We start from the raw sequence: 18,727 nt of genomic DNA, 5'->3' as shown, positions 1-18,727 counted from the left end.
TTGGACCTCTGTAGCTCAAGTTATGACCGTTTGAGTGCGAAGAGGTCAGGCTAGACAGCTTAGCAACTTCTTCAACTTCTTGTATTCCTTCCACTTTTGCATGCTTCCTTTCCAACCTCCAAGCCATTCCTGTCCTATAATCTCTGAAAACACTTAACACACATATCAAGGCATCAAATGGTAATAAGAGAAGATTAATATTTGGTAATTTAAAGGCTCAGGAAACATGTTTTCAATCATGGCACAAAATCAGGAAGAAATTGTAAAACATGCGATTAGTTTGAATAAGTGAGTAAAGAGTTGATAAAAACCACTCAATTGAGCACAAGATAAACCATAAAATAGTGGTTTATCAAGCAACTTTTGACATATAAAAGAAAAGATGAAATTTAGTACTAACAAAACAAAATTAAGCTGTGGCACTAAATATCCAATAATTCTTGCCTTCTATTAATGATGCTACACATTTGTAGAACTTTCTAGAATTTTCATGATTTTATTTCATAAAAATAAATATCTAGATATTATGATGGAGAAGTCTAAAAGTTAAGTAAATAAATCAAGTACTAGAAATATCTAAGATTAGTATCTAGAAATATCTAGGTTAATATCTAGAAATATCTAATATTTGAAATTATCTAGAATCAACTTATGGAGCCTATAAATAGGCCATCATGGAGTTCATTGTAACTAACAAACAAACATATCAAATTTCATTAGCCTTTGTACTCTCTCCTTAACTCATCAATAATATAACTATCAAATTTCTCAAACTATTTATCCAAACTACTTATTCATCAAAAATATCCTTGCTATAATATTCAAGTCCATAATACACTAAACTAACATCAAACTATATTATAAAACTAACAGTGGCATCAGAACTACGTTCGATCATCTATTAGGCTAGAATCTTTCTTCCTAACTTATCAACTATACATATCCACCATATTATAACCCACTCAAAAAAATTTTTTTCCATAACCATGACTATCTCAACCATCAATATTTACGTGCCTATATTGTTAGAAGATAATTATAAGGACTGGCATTCTCAAATAAAAATCTTTCTATAAACACAAGACTTGTGGGATATTATCCATGAAGGATTTATCATGCCAGAGAATCAAGCAACACTTTCTGCTACGAAAAAGAAAAAATTGAAAGAAGAGCAATAAAGAAATTATATTGCTCTCTGGTTCCTCCAACAAGCTGTAACGAAGACAATCTTCTCAAGGATAAGAGAAATATTATCAGCTAAGAAACTGTGAAAAAACTTGGAGCAAGAGTTCAGAGGTGACATAAAGATAGCATAATCCTCCTGGTGCGGTATTTACAACCACACTTACTAACCGGCAAGTGCACCGGGTCGTACCAAGTAATACCTTACGTGAGTAAGGGTCGATCCCACGAGGATTGATGGACTAAGCAACAATAGTGTTTGATAGGCTTAGTTAGACAAATAAAAATTGGTGTTGAGATGCAATATAAAAGACATTAAACAATATCAAAAATATTGAAGAAAGACAAGTAAATACTTTGAAAAAAATATGGAGAAGATAGTTAAGGTTTCAGAGTTATCTATTTTTCTGGATTAACTTTTCTTACTAACTAATTTAATTATGCAGGATTTAATTTATGGCAAACTGTATGTGACTAGACCCTAATTCCTTAGACCTTCCTAGTCTCCTCTAAAATTCATTAACTGCCAATTCCTTAGTCAATTAATTCCAATTAGAGGGTGATAATCAATTTCTAGTTTATATGACACAAAAACTCTAATTATCCAAGAGGTAAAAGGATTATATGTCACGTATCCTATTAAGTTCAGATAATTAAAATTTAGGAGAAATAGTTTTCAAGCTGTTGTTCAGGTAAGAGCTTTTCCAAGTTTTACAAGAACTCAAATAGAAAGAGGGTCATACTTCCGTTCCACCCAAATTCATAAAATAAAGAGCGAAAACAATTCTTAAATTATAAATCCATACATAAATTAAAATAGTAAAAGCAATAAAATTAATCCATAGAAATAGACAGAGCTCCTAACCTTAACAGTGGAGGTTTAGTTGCTCATGGAAAAGAGAAAATAAGGATTCAGGTAAAAATGTACAGCCTACCCATCTGATGGCATTAGATCCCTTTTTATATCTAATCCTAATAAGTTTAAAATCTAATATTTAAAATTAAACTTAAAATAATATCTTTTCCTAATTTAAGATTTGAATTTAAATTCGAATTAATTAAAATAATCAAGTCTTCAATGGATGGATGGGGACCACTTGATTTGTCCATTCTGCAGCTTCTAATCTGTATTTTCTGGGCTAGAAACTGGGTTAAAACAGCCCAGAAATCGCCCCCAGCGTTTTTCTGCGTTTTCTGCATGTGGCACATGTGACGCGTCCGCGTCGTCCACGCGTTCGCGTCATTTGTGCAGATTCCAGTCCACGCGTTCGCGTCAGGCACGCGATCGCATCATTGCGATTTCCTCTATTCTGCGCGGTCGCGTGAGCCATGCGTCCGCATCGGTATTCGCTGGTCATCTCCTTGGCTTCTTCTCTTTCTCTGCAGAAACTTCATCAAATCCATCCGAATGCTACCTAAAATAAATAAAATTGCACAAAACTCAAAATAGCATCCCTAGTGGCTAAAATATAATTAATTCTTAATTAAATTCAACAATTTAGGTGCAAATTCACTAGGAAAATATAGGAAAGATGCTCACGCATCACCTCCTCCAATCTCTAAGGAAGCAATATGCAAATACAAAAATAAAATATTATGTAAAAATAAAAAAATTACTATACAAGATTAATGAGCTTAGTAACTAAAATGGAAGCTTATGGAGAGGACTTGCTGATGCACGGAAAACTTGTCTCATAACAAATTTCCTTCGGCAAGTGTACCGAATTTGTCGCCAAGTAAAAACTCACAATAGAGTGAGGTCGAATCTCACAGGGATTGATTGATCAAGCAACTTTAACTAGAGGAATGTTCTAGTTGAGCGAATCAGAATTTGAGTTGAGAATTGCAGAAAATTAAATGGCGGGAAAGTAAATAATAGAAAAGTAAATGCTGGAAATAAAGAGCTGAATGTAGATGACGAAAAGTAAATTGTAGAATCTTAAATGGGAATGGGGTAATTGCTCATAAAAGTAAATGACAGAAATTAAAGAGAATGGGTAAGATCAGAAATGGGGAGTTCATTGGGCTCAGGAGATGTTGCATTCTCCGGATCAATTTCATTTTCATCTCTTCCTCAATCAATGTACTCATTGATCTCCTTGGCAATCTTAAGTGATCGAATTACAATTCCTTGTAATTCAATCTCTCAAATCTTAATCAATAGCCAATTCCTTGGTCAATTGCTCATGAGAAGAGATGAAGTATGGTCACTGATTATACCACATGCATTTCCCAAATCAAGTGTTGAGAGGATTATAGTCACATATTCATCCAAACCCAATTTGGTCCAGCATGAGAAAGCATTTCTAGCATGATCTCTTCATTCCTCTTTCAAGGTTCAGAAGAGATCCAAGTTTGAATAGCTTCTTTTCCAAGATAACTACCCAATTGGATGAAGATCGAAAGCTTTCAAGTAAAATCAAGAGAAAAGATAGAAGAAGAATAATGAAAACTAGTATTGATCCATCAAATTACAACAGAGCTCCCTAACCCAATGAAAGGGGTTTAGTTGTTCATAGCTCTGGAAAATGAAAACAAAGATGGAGAATACATTATGAAACTAGAAGTGCAGAGAAAGTAAAATACAGAGAGTAGTTCTATGGCAAGAGGCTCCCTATAATTTCCAACTCCCTTTTCAATTCAAAGCTACTCCTATATATACTACTCTTCTGATCTTCTAGTTGGCTCTTCAAGTCTTGGGTATGGGCTTTTGGATCTTGAGTTTGAAGCAGTTATCTTCTTCATTGGGCTTGGCTTTACTTGCAGAGAGAAAGTGTGAAGTGGGCAGAGACTTTAGCTCAGGACGTTAGTGGTGTTAACGTTAAGTGAAAATATGGGTTCGAGAACGTTAGTGACAATTACCTTTTTCACTAACGTTCCTCACCAAAGTAAGAGCCACGTTAACTTCAACGTTAGTGGCACAAACGTTGTCACTAACGTTGCCTCTATGTCCTTCGCACACGTTATTGGGACTCACCTTTCCCAGTAACGTTGAGAAGTCTCCCCCTTCCTTACGTTAGAGTCCACGTTAACTTAGTTAACGTGGCTCTTTTAACGTAGGCTGGCCAACCTTCGAGAACGTTAGTGACACTTACCTTTGTCACTAACGTTCCAATGTGCCCTTAGCTCCCATGTTAGAGGCCACGTTAACTAGGTTAACGTGGCCTCTAACGTGGCTGTGCTAGCCATCTCCAACGTTAGTGACAAAGGTGAATGTCACTAACGTTGGCTCATCATCTCTCCTCCTCACGTTAGCTTCCACGTTAACTAAGTTAACGTGGGAGTTAACGTGGCTCATTGTGGCTTGTGTGGGCTCCTTCCAACATTAGTGACAATGTTAGGTGTCACTAACGTTGGCGATCACCTTCCTTCTTCACGTTAGCTTCTAGGTTAACGTGGGAGTTAACGTGGCTTATTGGGGCTTGTGTGGGTTAATCCCAACGTTAGTGACAATGTTTGGTGTCACTAACGTTGTCGACCACCTACTTTCTTCACGTTAGCTTCCATGTTAACTAGGTTAACGTGGGAGTTAACGTGGCTTATTGTGACTTGGCCAACGTTAGTGACAAAGTTGAATGTCACTAACGTTGGCTTCCCCTTTACTTCTTAACGTTAGAGACCATGTTAACTAAGTTAACGTGGCTCTTAACGTGGCCACTTATGAGCTTGGTCCAACGTTAGTGATAGTGTTAAGTGTCACTAACGTTGGCTCCCTTTCCTTTCTTCCACATTAGAGTTCACGTTAACTTAGTTAACGTGACTCTTAACGTGGGAAATGATGGCTTCGAGAGCGTTATTGGCGATTACTTTCTCATTAACTTTGTAAGTTACTCCCATTCTACATTAGTGCCCACGTTAGTGTAACTAACGTAGCCACTAATGTGGTTCTTCTTTGCTTCCTTTGTCCTGAAATCAAGCAATCAAGTGCATCAAAGTTCTGGTCCAAGTCATGGGAAATGCAACATCAAATTTGTCATAAAATTCATGCAAAATCCTCATGAAATCATGTAAAGTGCACAATGTATGCTTGAATCAAGATGTAAGTGAATATCTACCCAAAACTAGCTTATTTTCTAAGGAAATGCATGAAACTACCCTAAAAATAGTAAAGAAAAGGTTAGTGAAACTGGCCAAAATGCCCTGGCATCACAACACCAAACTTAAAGCTTGCTTGTCCCTAAGCAAGTACTGGAACAAGAGAATGATGAATGGAATGCCAAGAGAAATGAGTCATTCTTGTGGAGGTCATGCCCCTGGTTTTATGGTGGTTTCATGCATAGCAACTTAGGTTCATTCCTGGCTTTCAGACCTTTATCATGTCCTAGAATACTCACTGTGATTGCTGATAAACCCATATTTCATGAGTTCTTTTGTGCTTAATTAGAGTGATTTATTCAAATCTTCACCTACTTATTCACATTAATTGCATGGTTTTACTTTCCCTTCCTTATTATGTCATATTGTGAAAAACATGTTTCCTAAGCTTTAAAAATTAATTATTTTAATTACCTTTATTTCCATTCGATGCCGTGATTAGTGTGTTGAGTAGTTTCAGATTTTCTAAGGCAGAATGACTTAGAAGATGGAAAAAGAAACATACAAAAATGGAAGGAGAAGGCATAACGGAGCTTTGAAGGAAACTGGTGTTCACGCGATCGCATGGACGACGCGATCGTGTGCCAGAAGCAAAGAAGCAGCGACGCGGCCGCATGACTGACGCGACCGCGCGCCTTGAGTAGAACACCCACAATGCGGACGCGTGACTGACGCGACCGCGTAGAAAGGAAAAGCTCCAGATGACGTGACCGCGTGACCCACGCGTCCGCGTGACAGAGGCCACGTATCAGAATTTACAAAATACGCCCCCAGCGAATTCTGAAGCCCTTTTTGGCCCAGATCCAAGTACAGACAGCATAGACCAGAGGTTATAAAGTGTGGGAATGCATCCATTCAAAAGGGAGCTCGCATAATTTTAGTTTTCAATGATTTAGATTTAGTTGAGAGGGAGATTTTCTCCTCTCTCTCTTTTAGGATTTAGGATTTCTTCTTGTTTTAAGAGTGACTCTCAATCCAGGTTTTATATTTCTTTGTTTTAAACTTCCCCTTCACTCTATTTATTTATTTCAGTATCTGAGTTGGCTATTTACCTTTATAATTGGATCTATGAATTCTTTCATGTTACAGACAGTTATTTGAATTAATGATATTTGAGGTATTTTCAGTTTATGATTGTTCTTTTTGATTTAAGTTATCATTGCTTCCCATCTAAGGATATTTTTATTATTCTATCAATTTTACTTTTTCTCCTTTTGGTTCTGGTTAAGAATTCAGTAACTCAACAGTTATTAATCTCAATATAATTGATAATCGTTATCTTGCTAATTGAGTCGAACTTAAGTAATCCCAACCTTTTCTTAGGAAATAAATAGGATTCAAAGGTCAATTTAATTAGTCCCTTGACTTTCCTTTACCCTAGTAAAGGTTGACCAAGTGGAGTTTAGATTCAACTTTCATTCTAGTAGAGAGAGATAACTACGTTGGACCTCCAATTTCTCTTACCTTGTCAAAAGTCCGCTTTAAAGTATTTATTTATTTTAATTACCATTTGCTTTACTTGTCATTTAAATTACTTGCTTCTCACCTTCTAAACCCCGATTACAACCTTTATAACCAATAATAAGAACATACTTCCCCGCAGTTCCTTGAGAAGACAACCCGAGGTTTGAATACTCGGTTAACAATTTTTAAAGGGGTTTGTTACTTGTGACACCCAAAACGTTTGTACGAAGGGACTTTTGAAGGTTTAGAAACTATACTTGCAACGAGGATTTATCCGCAAATTTCTAGACCACGCAAAAGTTCTCTCGTCAATTGCATCCCATGAGACTTTTATTCATTGATCCTTTTATTGTTATTTCAGGGCTTATTTGTGTTCTTAGGCTAAGTGCTCTGTAAGGGGGCGACTTTTTTAAGATAAGCTTTCAGCCAACACTCCCGAACCAGTTGGTTCAAGGTGCTAGGTGTTAAGACACCCCTAAGGACTTACTCCCTCAAGTCTCTTTCCCCCATACATACACACCACAGGCATATAGTTTATTTATTTTCTTTTCTTGAGACCTTGGTGTCCAGCACCTCTTTGTGTTACTAAATGCTCTGTAGTGAAGGTTACTCTTGATAGTGGACTTTCAGCTGATAATCCCAAGTTAGTTAACCCAAGTTACCAATGGATAAGGCACCCCTAAGAGCTTATTCATCCAAGTAGATCCCTCACACAAGAGCACCACAGAACATGCCTCAAGATTAAAACCATTGGTGCCTAGCCTTATTGCTTACTCTTTTTCTTTTATTTTTCAACCTTTATTGTTCTTTCCCTTTTTCTTATTAGGATCTTCTTATTTAGCTAGTCTCATGGGTTGTATTCAAAGCATATGATTCAGGACAGATAGTTGTCTTCCCACCTTATGGTTGAACCAACTTAGCTAACTTATGACTATACCATAAACTCATGAACTTACTCCATAGTATGAACTCCTCTCTGGTCTTTTGAAATACTCATTCTCTTTTTCATTTGATTCAAAGGGACAAGCATACAAGTAAGCAAAGTACGGATGCAGTGACATAAAGACTAACAAACATAGACCTCTTCAACCAAAAACTTAAAAGACAAAATAAAAATAATTCAAACTAACATGGAAGCAAGTTCTATTTCATACAAGATCTTCCTTATTTAAAGCATAGAGAAAGATGGACCAAAAAAGGAACTCCACCACCTTTTACTCTTGTGGATGCCCATGCTTTCCTCCTTGTTTGTCTTCTTTGTGTCCTCTTGCATTCCCTCGTATCCGTGCCAATCTTGCTTGCTTCCAATCCTCAAGTGCCTTCCTCACTGATTCATGACTCTCTTCCACCTTTTGTCTTTCTTCCCGTGCTAATTCATCCCTCATTTCTTCATACCTTGTGATTCCTGGATGCAATATAGGCAGCTGTCCTACCAAGTAACCGAGCCTGACTTGAGTATTTATATGATGCCCAGTCTCGCTCAGGTAAACTCCTTCTGCGAATGCCCTTTGCTCATCCAATAGTTCTGCCTGTTCTATTTGTCTTCGATGCATCTCATGTATATGTGCACCTTGATGTGCTTGGATGTTGATTAGCCTCTGGATGGATTCTTGTTGCTCATTTTGCCTTTATTCCATCCTGTGGAATGTTTCACTCCATTGTTGTCCTTGACTCAGTTGCTGATCCATCATTTGCTTTTGCCACTCCCCTGTAGAACCTATGCACAATTACTCAAGAGGGGGGGGGGTGAATTGAGTATTGCAACAACAATGAATCTTTTTGCGAAAGTTAAAGACAATATACAAAAGTGTTATTGTACTAGTATTTTTCCAAGAGCTTAACTCAATTGCTAAGCATTTATAAGGAGCTTTTACTTTCCAATAGACACCAACTCAAATAAATTGATCAAGCTTTTCACCAATCGGACTTAAGCTATTCCTTAAGTACTTACGAAGCTACTTTTCGATCATAATTTATTTGCTCAAAGGTAAAAGACAATAATATTGAAGAGATGAGTTTAGAGAGATGCAAACGCTATTTAGAGTGGTTCGGCACAATCCTTGTCCTACGTCCACTTTCTTTCTCAATCGCTATTGAGAAGTTCCACTATTGCCAAGCTTCAAGGTGCTCGCGCAAAACCTTTTACAATCCGAGTCCTTAGTTTCTAACACCTCACGGTATATGATCACCACTCGTATACTAACCCACTCCACTTAGAGATTCCTTCTCTAAGATTTGCCTTGAGTACTTAGTATACTTCTTTGGTATCCTCACCGACTATAGTGTTTATAACTCTTGACTCAACCTTGGAGATCACACTCCAATTTACAAAGTGTTACAAGAAAACAATTCTCAAAGAATTGTTGAGATGAAATGAGTACTCTCTAGTAGAGTGTATGATTACAAGTTTAGCACTATTGAACCAATTGATATTGCTCTCTCAAATTGTGTATTATAACACCTTAAAAATGTGTAGAATGAAAGAATATGAACAAGATAGTTTGCAAATACTCACATGTATGAAATAAGGCTTCAATCCATCTATTTATAGACTTCCCAAACCTTAGAAACGTTGGGGAGTTAATGGGATGGAGCCGTTTTGTTAAAACTAGCCGTTTTTTATGTTTTTGAATCATTTGCATCGATGCATAACACTTTGCATCGATGCAAATGTGTCTTTGAAGCTGAAATTTGATTTTTCAGCTAGGTTGCATCGATGCAAACATCTTTGCATCGATGCAACAAGTCGTTGCATGCTTTGCATCGATGCAAGATGAGTGTGCATCGATGCAAGATGAGTGTGCATCGATGCAAACCTTAAAGAATGGCTTAAAATCACTTCAAAATACTTAGGATTGATCTCAAACTTGTTGGAGTCAATTCCTATGCTTTTGTACCTTTGAAAACAAGTTTTTAAAACCATTTGGCTAGCATCGAATTGCAAGATGTGCATCAAAACATTTTGTGAGTGTGTGTTGAGAGATTTAGCAATTGGTTCTTAACAAGAAGTTACCTAAGTCCTAAGACACTATACTTGTCTTCAAATGTTGTGGACTTGAGTTTCTTGTTGTTGTTGTGTTGCTTTCAACTCTTCATTCCTCAACGTTGAATGTTGGTTGATCTTTCAACATGCTTGTTCATTCAAGTTGTTTGTTGGTTTGTCTTTCATGTCGTTTGTTGGTTTGTCATTCATCAAAACCTACGAATACAAACTTCGCATACAAGCAACATGATTTACATCTCCTTGTTGAGTCATCCATCTTGAGAGTGACTCCTCTTGCTGCCCCATCATCTGTAGTTGAAGCTCTCTCTGTGCTCCTTGGCTTTCCACATATTGTCGAGATAGCCCATCAATGGCTTCCTGTAATTGGTGCATATCCAAGGTGGCTGGTGCTTGCCCCTCTACGACTTGTCCTTCTACTACTTGAGGGGCCGGCCTCTTCCTTTGCTTCCGTTGAGGCAGGGGGGATGCGGTAGCATGCATTCGTCGAACGGTTATTGGAATGCCCTCTTTTATCCACACGGGGTCCTCATCTTCAAACACCACCCCAGCTTTCTTGCACAGTCGGTAAATAGTGCTGGGGTAACCTAACGTTCCCCTTGAGTCGCTTTTCTCTGCCATTTTTCTAATGCCTTCTGCTATGAGTTCATGAACCTTGATCTCTCCTCCTTTGAGTATACAGTGCACCAGTGTGGCTCTCTTGAGATTTACCTCCGAGTTGTTCGCTGCTGGGAGGATGGACCTCATTACAATTTCGAACCACCCTTTTGCTTCCGGGGTGAGATCTGCTCTCTTGATGAACCTTGGTCTCCTATCTGCATATCTTTCCCAGTCAACTCCTGGTACACAAATGTCTTGCACAATCTGGTCATGATTAGGGTTGTTGTCCATTCTTGAATGATAACTCTCTTCTTCAAACGGTATGGACCGCAGTTTTAATGCCCTCATGACACTCATGGGACCAAAATCCACAATCTTTCCTCTCACAAAGCTTGTATATGACTCATCTGCCTTATCATATCAGACCGCATTTGCATAAAACTCTCTTATAAGATTTGCATTCACCTTAATGACCGGATCAGTGAGGAGCTCCCATCTTCTCTTTTCTACCTTCTTTGTGATTTTGGGACACTCAGTTTTCCTAACTTGAAATCCCAGATCATAAATAATCTCCTTATCCACCATCCACCCGTATTGCAATGCATGGTGCAAGCTTCTAAATCTCTTTTCATCATACGGGTGTTGCTCCATAGGTTCTTTTCCCTTCCTTCTTTTAGAGCTCGAAGATGCCATGAATGAGGGTTAATGTGTGAAGTTGGGAAGGGTGTGGAGACTTTCGGTTGTTTAGGGTTGAGTGCAATGGATGGAGTGAGGGAGAATGTTTTTTCTAAAAGGTTAGGAAATGCTTTCTTCTGAAATGTATATGTGTGAAGAGTGGGTGTGGAGTGTGAAGCTAGGGCACAGAACAAGGATTACTTATATAGAGAGGTTGTGAGTGAATGGAGGGTGTGGATTGATGGAGTGGTTGCTTTGATGGACGGTTGGGGTTGTGCATGGAGAAGGGACAAAGATCATCACTTTATGAGGGTTATTGGTTCGGTCTTCAAGGGTCTCTTTTTTTCAATGTTGCATGGCAACATTTTCCAATGTGTTCCTTCTTGAGACAAGTGTGTAGTTTCTCTTCATGAAGTGGCCGAACCTTTCTCATTTAATTGTCCAATCAATCTCCTTCAAGGCTCCTCTCCTTTTCCCTATAAAGATAAAATAAGAAAAGTAAGAATTAATATCATAAAAAAAACAATTTAAACTTTACGGCTAGAATAATAAAAAGAAGAAAAGATTAAATTGTTTATTCATGAACTCCAACTAACTAACTAACTGTGTATCCTTATATGCACATTGGTGGCACCATGGGGTGACACCAAACTTAGTTTGGAGCACTGTGATGAAAAGTTCTGTTCAAAGCTCCAAGACTAGCATGCTCTCAGTTGCATTCATGCTTTCTTGGCACGCTTTGAACACCAAACTTGTTCTTCACTATATACTGCAATATAAAGATTTCACCAAGTGTTTGTCAAGTTTGGGTTAGGATTCATGAATATTGACTTATTCACTATTTTCTAAAAGTATATAAAACATGGGTTGCCTCCCATGAAGCGCTTCTTTAGCGTCACTAGCTTGACGTTTCTCCCTCATCAGGGTGGTTGGTAATGCTTAAAGTCCTCCCCTCTTGCTGTGGACTTATATCCATTGGTTGTATCAATGATCTCTACATGTTCCAAGGAGAGAACTCTGTTGATAGTGAAGACCTTAGGTATCTGAGATGGTACAGTGGGGAGATTAGGGGGGATATCTGGGAAGTAAGCTGAGATCACTTTATCCCCTGGAGAGAAGTCTTCCGTAGAGATCTTCTTGTTCTTCCACCCCCTTGGTACCTTCTTCTTTGTCCCTTTTGATGTTGCCTTGCTCTTTGTGACTTCTTCTTCTAAGGGAATTTTGTTGTTGTCTTCACATGTCTCTAGTGGTTTAGGTTCTTCCAGCTTTTCCTTGAGCTGTGACAACTGCTTATTTCCTTATTCATCAACCAAGGGCTTTCCCAGGTGGGCTGGTTGTGCTTCAGTGCTTGCTTCCTCTTTCAGCCTCTCATTATGATCTTTGCTTGGTTCTTTGTTCTCTTGGTCTGCTTCTTGTGAGAGTTTGAAGACATTAAATCTGAGTCGTTCATCATGGATCCTTAATATTAGCTCTCCTCGCTCCACATCTATGAGTGCTCTGGCTGTAGCTAGGAATGGTCTTCCCAATATGATTGGGTGAGTGTGACTCTCTTCCATGTCTAAGATGACAAAGTCTGTGGGAAGAAAGTATTTCCCAACCTTTACCAACACATTTTTTACCACTCCTATTGCTTGTTTTTGAGTTTTGTCTGCCAGCCTGATGACTACATCTGTGGGCATTATCTCATTGATCTTCAGCCTCTTCACCAGGGATAAGGGCATTAAGTTGATGCTTGCTCCCAAATCGCAGAGTACTTTATCAAACATTGTTTCTCCTATGGCACAGGGGACATGAAAACTCCCTGGATCTTTTCTTTTTGTAGGCAACTGTGGTTGAATGAGGGGACTGCACTCCTTGTTCATCACTATAGTTTGGCCTCCCTTGAGTGAGCTTTTCCTGGGAAGCAGCTCCTTCATATACTTAATGTATGCAGGCATTTGTTGAATAGTCTTGATGAATGGTATATTGACATGCAGAGATACAAACAAATCTAGAAACTTTGAGTATATTCTCTTTTCCACAGCACCATTGAGCAGTTGGGAAAAAGGTGCATAGAGTCTCAGCAGCTCCTGTTGTGAGATTTCTGGTTCTTGATGATCTTTTTCCTTCTTCTCTACTGAGGTATCTTCAGGTTGTTCTGACAGCTTGCTTGGCTTGTCTTCAGTCTCCTTATCACTTATAGTGACCATCTTGCAATCTTCCCATCTTACTTTCTTTGTTTCACCTCTCAGATTCTTTTCTGTGTCACTTGGGAATCCATCTGTGGGTTTGGGAATTTGCTCAGAGAGATACCCCACTTGAGATTCTAACCTCTTGATTGTGTCTCCCTGGTTCTTGAAACTGGCTCACACTTCCTCCTTGAACACCTTGTTGTCTTGAATCTCCTTGCCTATGCCTTCAAGTAGATTCTCAATCCTTGAGAGTCTGTCATCAAATGATTGTAGATCGGGATTAGAGGTGGAAGGATGAGGTAAGTTATTTTGGTTTTGATGTGGATGTGGAGAGGTGTTGTTATGGGGGTGTTGATATGGTCTAGATGTGAAATGTTGGTGGCTTGCATTGTTGGGATTTGGGCGTCTTTGATCAAGGCTTTGGTCTTGTTGATTTTCCCATCCAAAGTTTGGGTGATTCCTCCATCCAGGGTTGTAGGTCTTGGAGTATGGATCATGGTTTTGCCTAGGTGAATTCCCAATGTAGTTGACTTGCTCCTGACATTCCTCTGCTTCTTCATTCACTCCTTCTTGGGTTGTTGATGAAGTGGTGATTGCTGCTACTTGGTTCCTCTCCATCTTCTTGGTTAGGTCAGCCAGATGCTTGGTAATGAGCTTGTTCTGAGCCAGCAGAGCATCTACATTGTTTAGCTCCATCATTCCTCTAGTGTTCCCTCTTTTGGAAGCATAGAAGTAGTCATTCTCTGCTACAGTTTCAATGACATCTATGGCCTCCTCAATGGTCTTCTTCTTGTTCAAAGATCCTCCGGATGAATGGTCTATGGCCTTCTTTGACTCATAAGAGAGCCCTTCATAGAAAATGTGCAGCTGCACCCATTCGTTGAACATGTCAGGTGGACACCTCCTTGTCAGGTCCTTAAACCTCTCCCATGCTTCATACAGAGTCTCACCATCTTGTTGCCTGAAAATTTGGACCTCAGCTCTCAGCTTATTGATTCGTTGAGGGGGGTAAAATCTTGCTAAGAATTTGTTCACCACATCTTCCCAAGTTGTCAAGCTCTCCTTTGGAAAAGACTCCAGCCACTTAGCTGCCTTATCTTTGAGTGAGAATGGAAATAAGAGCAGTCTATAGGCGTCAGGATGAACACCATTAGACTTCACTGTGTCACATATTCTCAGAAAAGTGGTTAGATGTTGATTGGGGTCTTCATGGACACCTCTTCTGAACGAACAGTTGTTCTGAACAAGGGTGATGAGCTGTGGCTTCAGTTCAAAATTGTTGGCGTGGATGGTTGGCTTTTGAATGCTACTTCCACAGTTTCCTGGGTTTGGATTGATGTAAGAGCCTAAAATTCTTCTATCCTCCCCAGCATGATTTGCTCGACCTCCTCCACCATAGTTGTGAGTCTCTTCTTCATGATGGTTTTCCATGTTTTCTTCCATGTTTGGTTCAAAGTATTTCTCCTCTTCCTCAGCACCAACTGCTCTTTTTCCTCTTGCTTCCCTCCTTAATCTCAAGAAGGTCCTCTCAGGTTCAGAATCAAAGGAAGTTGAAGCCCCGCTTCTTCTCTCTATCATACAACTAACAAGTATAAGCAAGGAAAATAGATGCAGAAAGTATTTCTGTCAGAATTACTGTTAGTGTGCGTGATGCAATATATCAAATAGTTAGTGGGTTAGTGAAATGAATGGTAAATAACTAAAAACAAAAAAGTAGGGGGAAGTGAAGAAATTAACTAAAATTGAAAGTAAATTACTCAAACAGAAAATTAAATCAAACAAAAATAAAATGCTCAATCTAGTGATCCTCCAATTTAATCATTGTTGATGCACAATCAATCCCCGGCAACGGCGCCATAAACTTGATGCACGGAAAACTTGTCTCATAACAAATTTCTTTCGGCAAGTGTACCGAATTTGTCGTCAAGTAAAAACTCACAATAGAGTGAGGTCGAATCCCACAGGGATTGATTGATCAAGCAACTTTAACTAGAGGAATGTTCTAGTTGAGCGAATCAGAATTTGAGTTGAGAATTGCAGAAAAATAAATGGCGGAAAAGTAAATAACAGAAAAGTAAATGCTGGAAATAAAGAGCTGAATGTAGATGACGGAAAGTAAATTGCAGAATCTTAAATGGGAATGGGGTAATTGCTCATAAAAGTAAATGACAGAAATTAAAGAGAATGGGTAAGATCAGAAATGGGTAGTTCATTGGGCTCAGGAGATGTTGTATTCTCCGGATCAATTTCATTTTCATCTCTTCCTCAATCAATGCACTCATTGATCTCCTTGGCAATCTTAAGTGATCGAATTACAATTCCTTGTAATTCAATCTCTCAAATCTTGATCAATAGCCAATTCCTTGGTCAATTGCTCATGAGAAGAGATGAAGTATGGTCACTGATTATACCACATGCATTTTCCAAATCAAGTGTTGAGAGGATTATAGTCACATATCCATCCAAACCCAATTTGGTCTAGCATGAGAAAGCATTTCTAGCATGATCTCTTCATTCCTCTTTCAAGGTTCAGAAGAGATCCAAGTTTGAATAGCTTCTTTTCCAAGATAACTACCCAATTAGATGAAGATCGAAAGCTTTCAAGTAAAATCAAGATAAAAGATAGAAGAAGAATAATGAAAACTAGTATTGATCCATCAAATTACAACAGAGCTCCCTAACCCAATGAAAGGGGTTTAGTTGTTCATAGATCTGGAAAATGAAAACAAAGATGAAGAATACATTATGAAACTAGAAGTGCAGAGAAAGTAAAATACAGAGAGTAGTTCTATGGCAAGAGGCTCCCTATAATTTCCAACTCCCTTTTCAATTCAAAGCTACTCCTATATATACTACTCTTCTGATCTTCTAGTTGGCTCTTCAAGTCTTGGGTATGGGCCTTTGGATCTTGAGTTTGAAGCAGTTATCTTCTTCATTGGGCTTGGCTTTACTTGCAGAGAGAAAGTGTGAAGTGGGCAGAGACTTTAGCTCAGGACATTAGTGGTGTTAACGTTCAGTGAAAATATGGGTTCGAGAACGTTAGTGACAATTACCTTTTTCACTAACGTTCCTCACCAAAGTAAGAGCCACGTTAACTTCAACGTTAGTGGCACAAACGTTGCCACTAACGTTGCCTCTATGTCCTTCGCACACGTTATTGGGACTCACCTTTCCCAGTAACGTTGAGAAGTCTCCCCCTTCCTTACGTTAGAGTCCACGTTAACTTAGTTAACGTGGCTCTTTTAACGTAGGCTTGCCAAACTTCGAGAACATTAGTGACACTTACCTTTGTCACTAACGTTCCAATGTGCCCTTAGCTCCCACGTTAGAGGCCACGTTAACTAACGTGGCCTCTAACGTGGCTGTGCTAGCCATCTCCAACGTTAGTGACAAAGGTGAATGTCACTAACGTTGGCTCATCATCTCTCCTCCTCACGTTAGCTTCCACGTTAACTAAGTTAACGTGGGAGTTAACGTGGCTCATTATGGCTTGTGTGGGCTCCTTCCAACGTTAGTGACAATGTTAGGTGTCACTAACGTTGGCGATCACCTTCCTTCTTCACGTTAGCTTCCACGTTAACTAGGTTAACGTGGGAGTTAACGTGGCTTATTGGGGCTTGTGTGGGTTAATCCCAACGTTAGTGACAATGTTTGGTGTCACTAACGTTGTCGACCACCTACTTTCTTCACGTTAGCTTCCACGTTAACTAGGTTAACGTGGGAGTTAACGTGGCTTATTGTGACTTGGCCAACGTTAGTGACAAAGTTGAATGTCACTAACGTTGGCTTCCCCTTTACTTCTTAACGTTAGAGGTCACGTTAACTAAGTTAACGTGGCTCTTAACGTGGCCACTTATGAGCTTGGTCCAACGTTAGTGATAATGTTAAGTGTCACTAACGTTGGCTCCCTTTCCTTTCTTCCACGTTAGAGTTCACGTTAACTTAGTTAACGTGACTCTTAACGTGGGCAATGATGGCTTCGAGAGTGTTATTGGTGATTATTTTTCTCATTAACTTTGCAAGTTACTCCCATTCCACGTTAGTGCCCACGTTAGTGTAACTAACGTAGCCACTAATGTGGTTCTTCTTTGCTTCCTTTGTCCTGAAATCAAGCAATCAAGTGCATCAAAGTTCTGGTCCAAGTCATGGGAAATGCAACATCAAATTTGTCATAAAATTCATGCAAAATCCTCATGAAATCATATAAAGTGCACAATGTATGCTTGAATCAAGATGTAAGTGAATATCTACCCAAAACTAGCTTATTTTCTAAGAAAATGCATGAAACTACCCTAAAAACAGTAAAGAAAAGGTCAGTGAAACTTGCCAAAATGCCCTGGCATCACTTGCTCGATAAAAAGATAGTGGAGAAAATACTCATTAGTTTGATTTTCAAATTTGATCCTAAAGTGTCTACAATTGAAGAAACTAAGGATTTATCAACTCTAATACTAACATCATTGATAAGCTCACTACACGCTTTTGAATAAAGACTAGCAAGTCGAGATGATGAAGATTCAATAGAAAATGCATTTCATTCTAAGCTCAATGTAAAATCTTAGAATTTAAATAAAAGATAAGGAAAAAAAAGACAAGCAAATTCTAGAAGTTCAGACACTTTAGAAAAATAGAAAATAAAACTAAAGATAGGAAACAATATTCTCCTTGCACAATATGCAAGAAAACCAACCGCCTAGAGAAGGATTGTTGACATCATGGGAAACCACAATGCCGTAATTGTAAAAGATTTGGGCATATGGAGAAAAACGGTAGGATGAAGATCAATCATTGCACAAACTTCTCTGAAGAAAAAAAGGGAGAAGAGTGCCTATTCTAGGCATCATCACAAGAAGAGTGCAAGAAGAAAGATGACATATGGTATCTCGATAGTGATTGCAATAATCACATGACAGGTGATCAAAGCCTATTCAGTGATATCAATAAATCTGTTTGATCTGGCATCAGACTTGGAGATAGAACGATTGTGTAGGCAAATGGCAAAGGTACAATCACCGTCCACACCAAGATAAGAACTAAGAATATTCATGATATTTTATTAGTTCCAAAACTAGCACAGAATCTACTTAGTATTGGCCAAATGATGAAGACTATGTATTATACTTTGAATAAGACTCATGTACCATAAGTAAAAGGAAAACTAAAAGACTTTTAGCAATCGTCAAAATGAAAAACAGGAGCTTTCCACTCAAATAAAGTTATATCATAGAAACTGATCTAAATGCACAATGTAAGAAGGTAACTCATGGTTGTGGCGTCGAAGATTTTGCCCTTTTCACTTTCATAGATTAAAGCTGCTACATCAAAAGCAACTAATGAGAGATCTACCAGGTATCACAGAGATTAATCAACCTTGTGAATGATGCTTACTTGACAAGCAACATCGTCAACCATTTCGTTCTGGAAGAGCTTGGCAAGACAAAGAGATGCTTGAATTAGTTCACACTGACGTTTGTGGTCCGATGAAGACTCATCACTCAATAATAGATACTTCATTCTCTTTATCGATGATTATACTAGA

General features: G+C 38.7%; 1 non-coding gene across 1 annotated transcript; it reads left to right on the top strand.

Annotated features, from left to right (window-relative positions):
* Positions 1-14,074: 14,074 nt before the first annotated feature.
* LOC112774762 (small nucleolar RNA R71) lies at positions 14,075-14,178 on the top strand. Its single transcript, XR_003189224.1, has one exon. It is a non-coding gene; the product is annotated as a small nucleolar RNA R71 (small nucleolar RNA).
* Positions 14,179-18,727: the final 4,549 nt, after the last annotated feature.

The sequence above is a fragment of the Arachis hypogaea genome, chromosome 18 (assembly GCF_003086295.3).
Source record: "Arachis hypogaea cultivar Tifrunner chromosome 18, arahy.Tifrunner.gnm2.J5K5, whole genome shotgun sequence".
Taxonomy (NCBI): domain Eukaryota; kingdom Viridiplantae; phylum Streptophyta; class Magnoliopsida; order Fabales; family Fabaceae; genus Arachis; species Arachis hypogaea.
The sequence above is the reverse complement of the archived record's forward strand: the minus strand, read 5'-3'. Positions and strand labels throughout refer to the sequence as shown.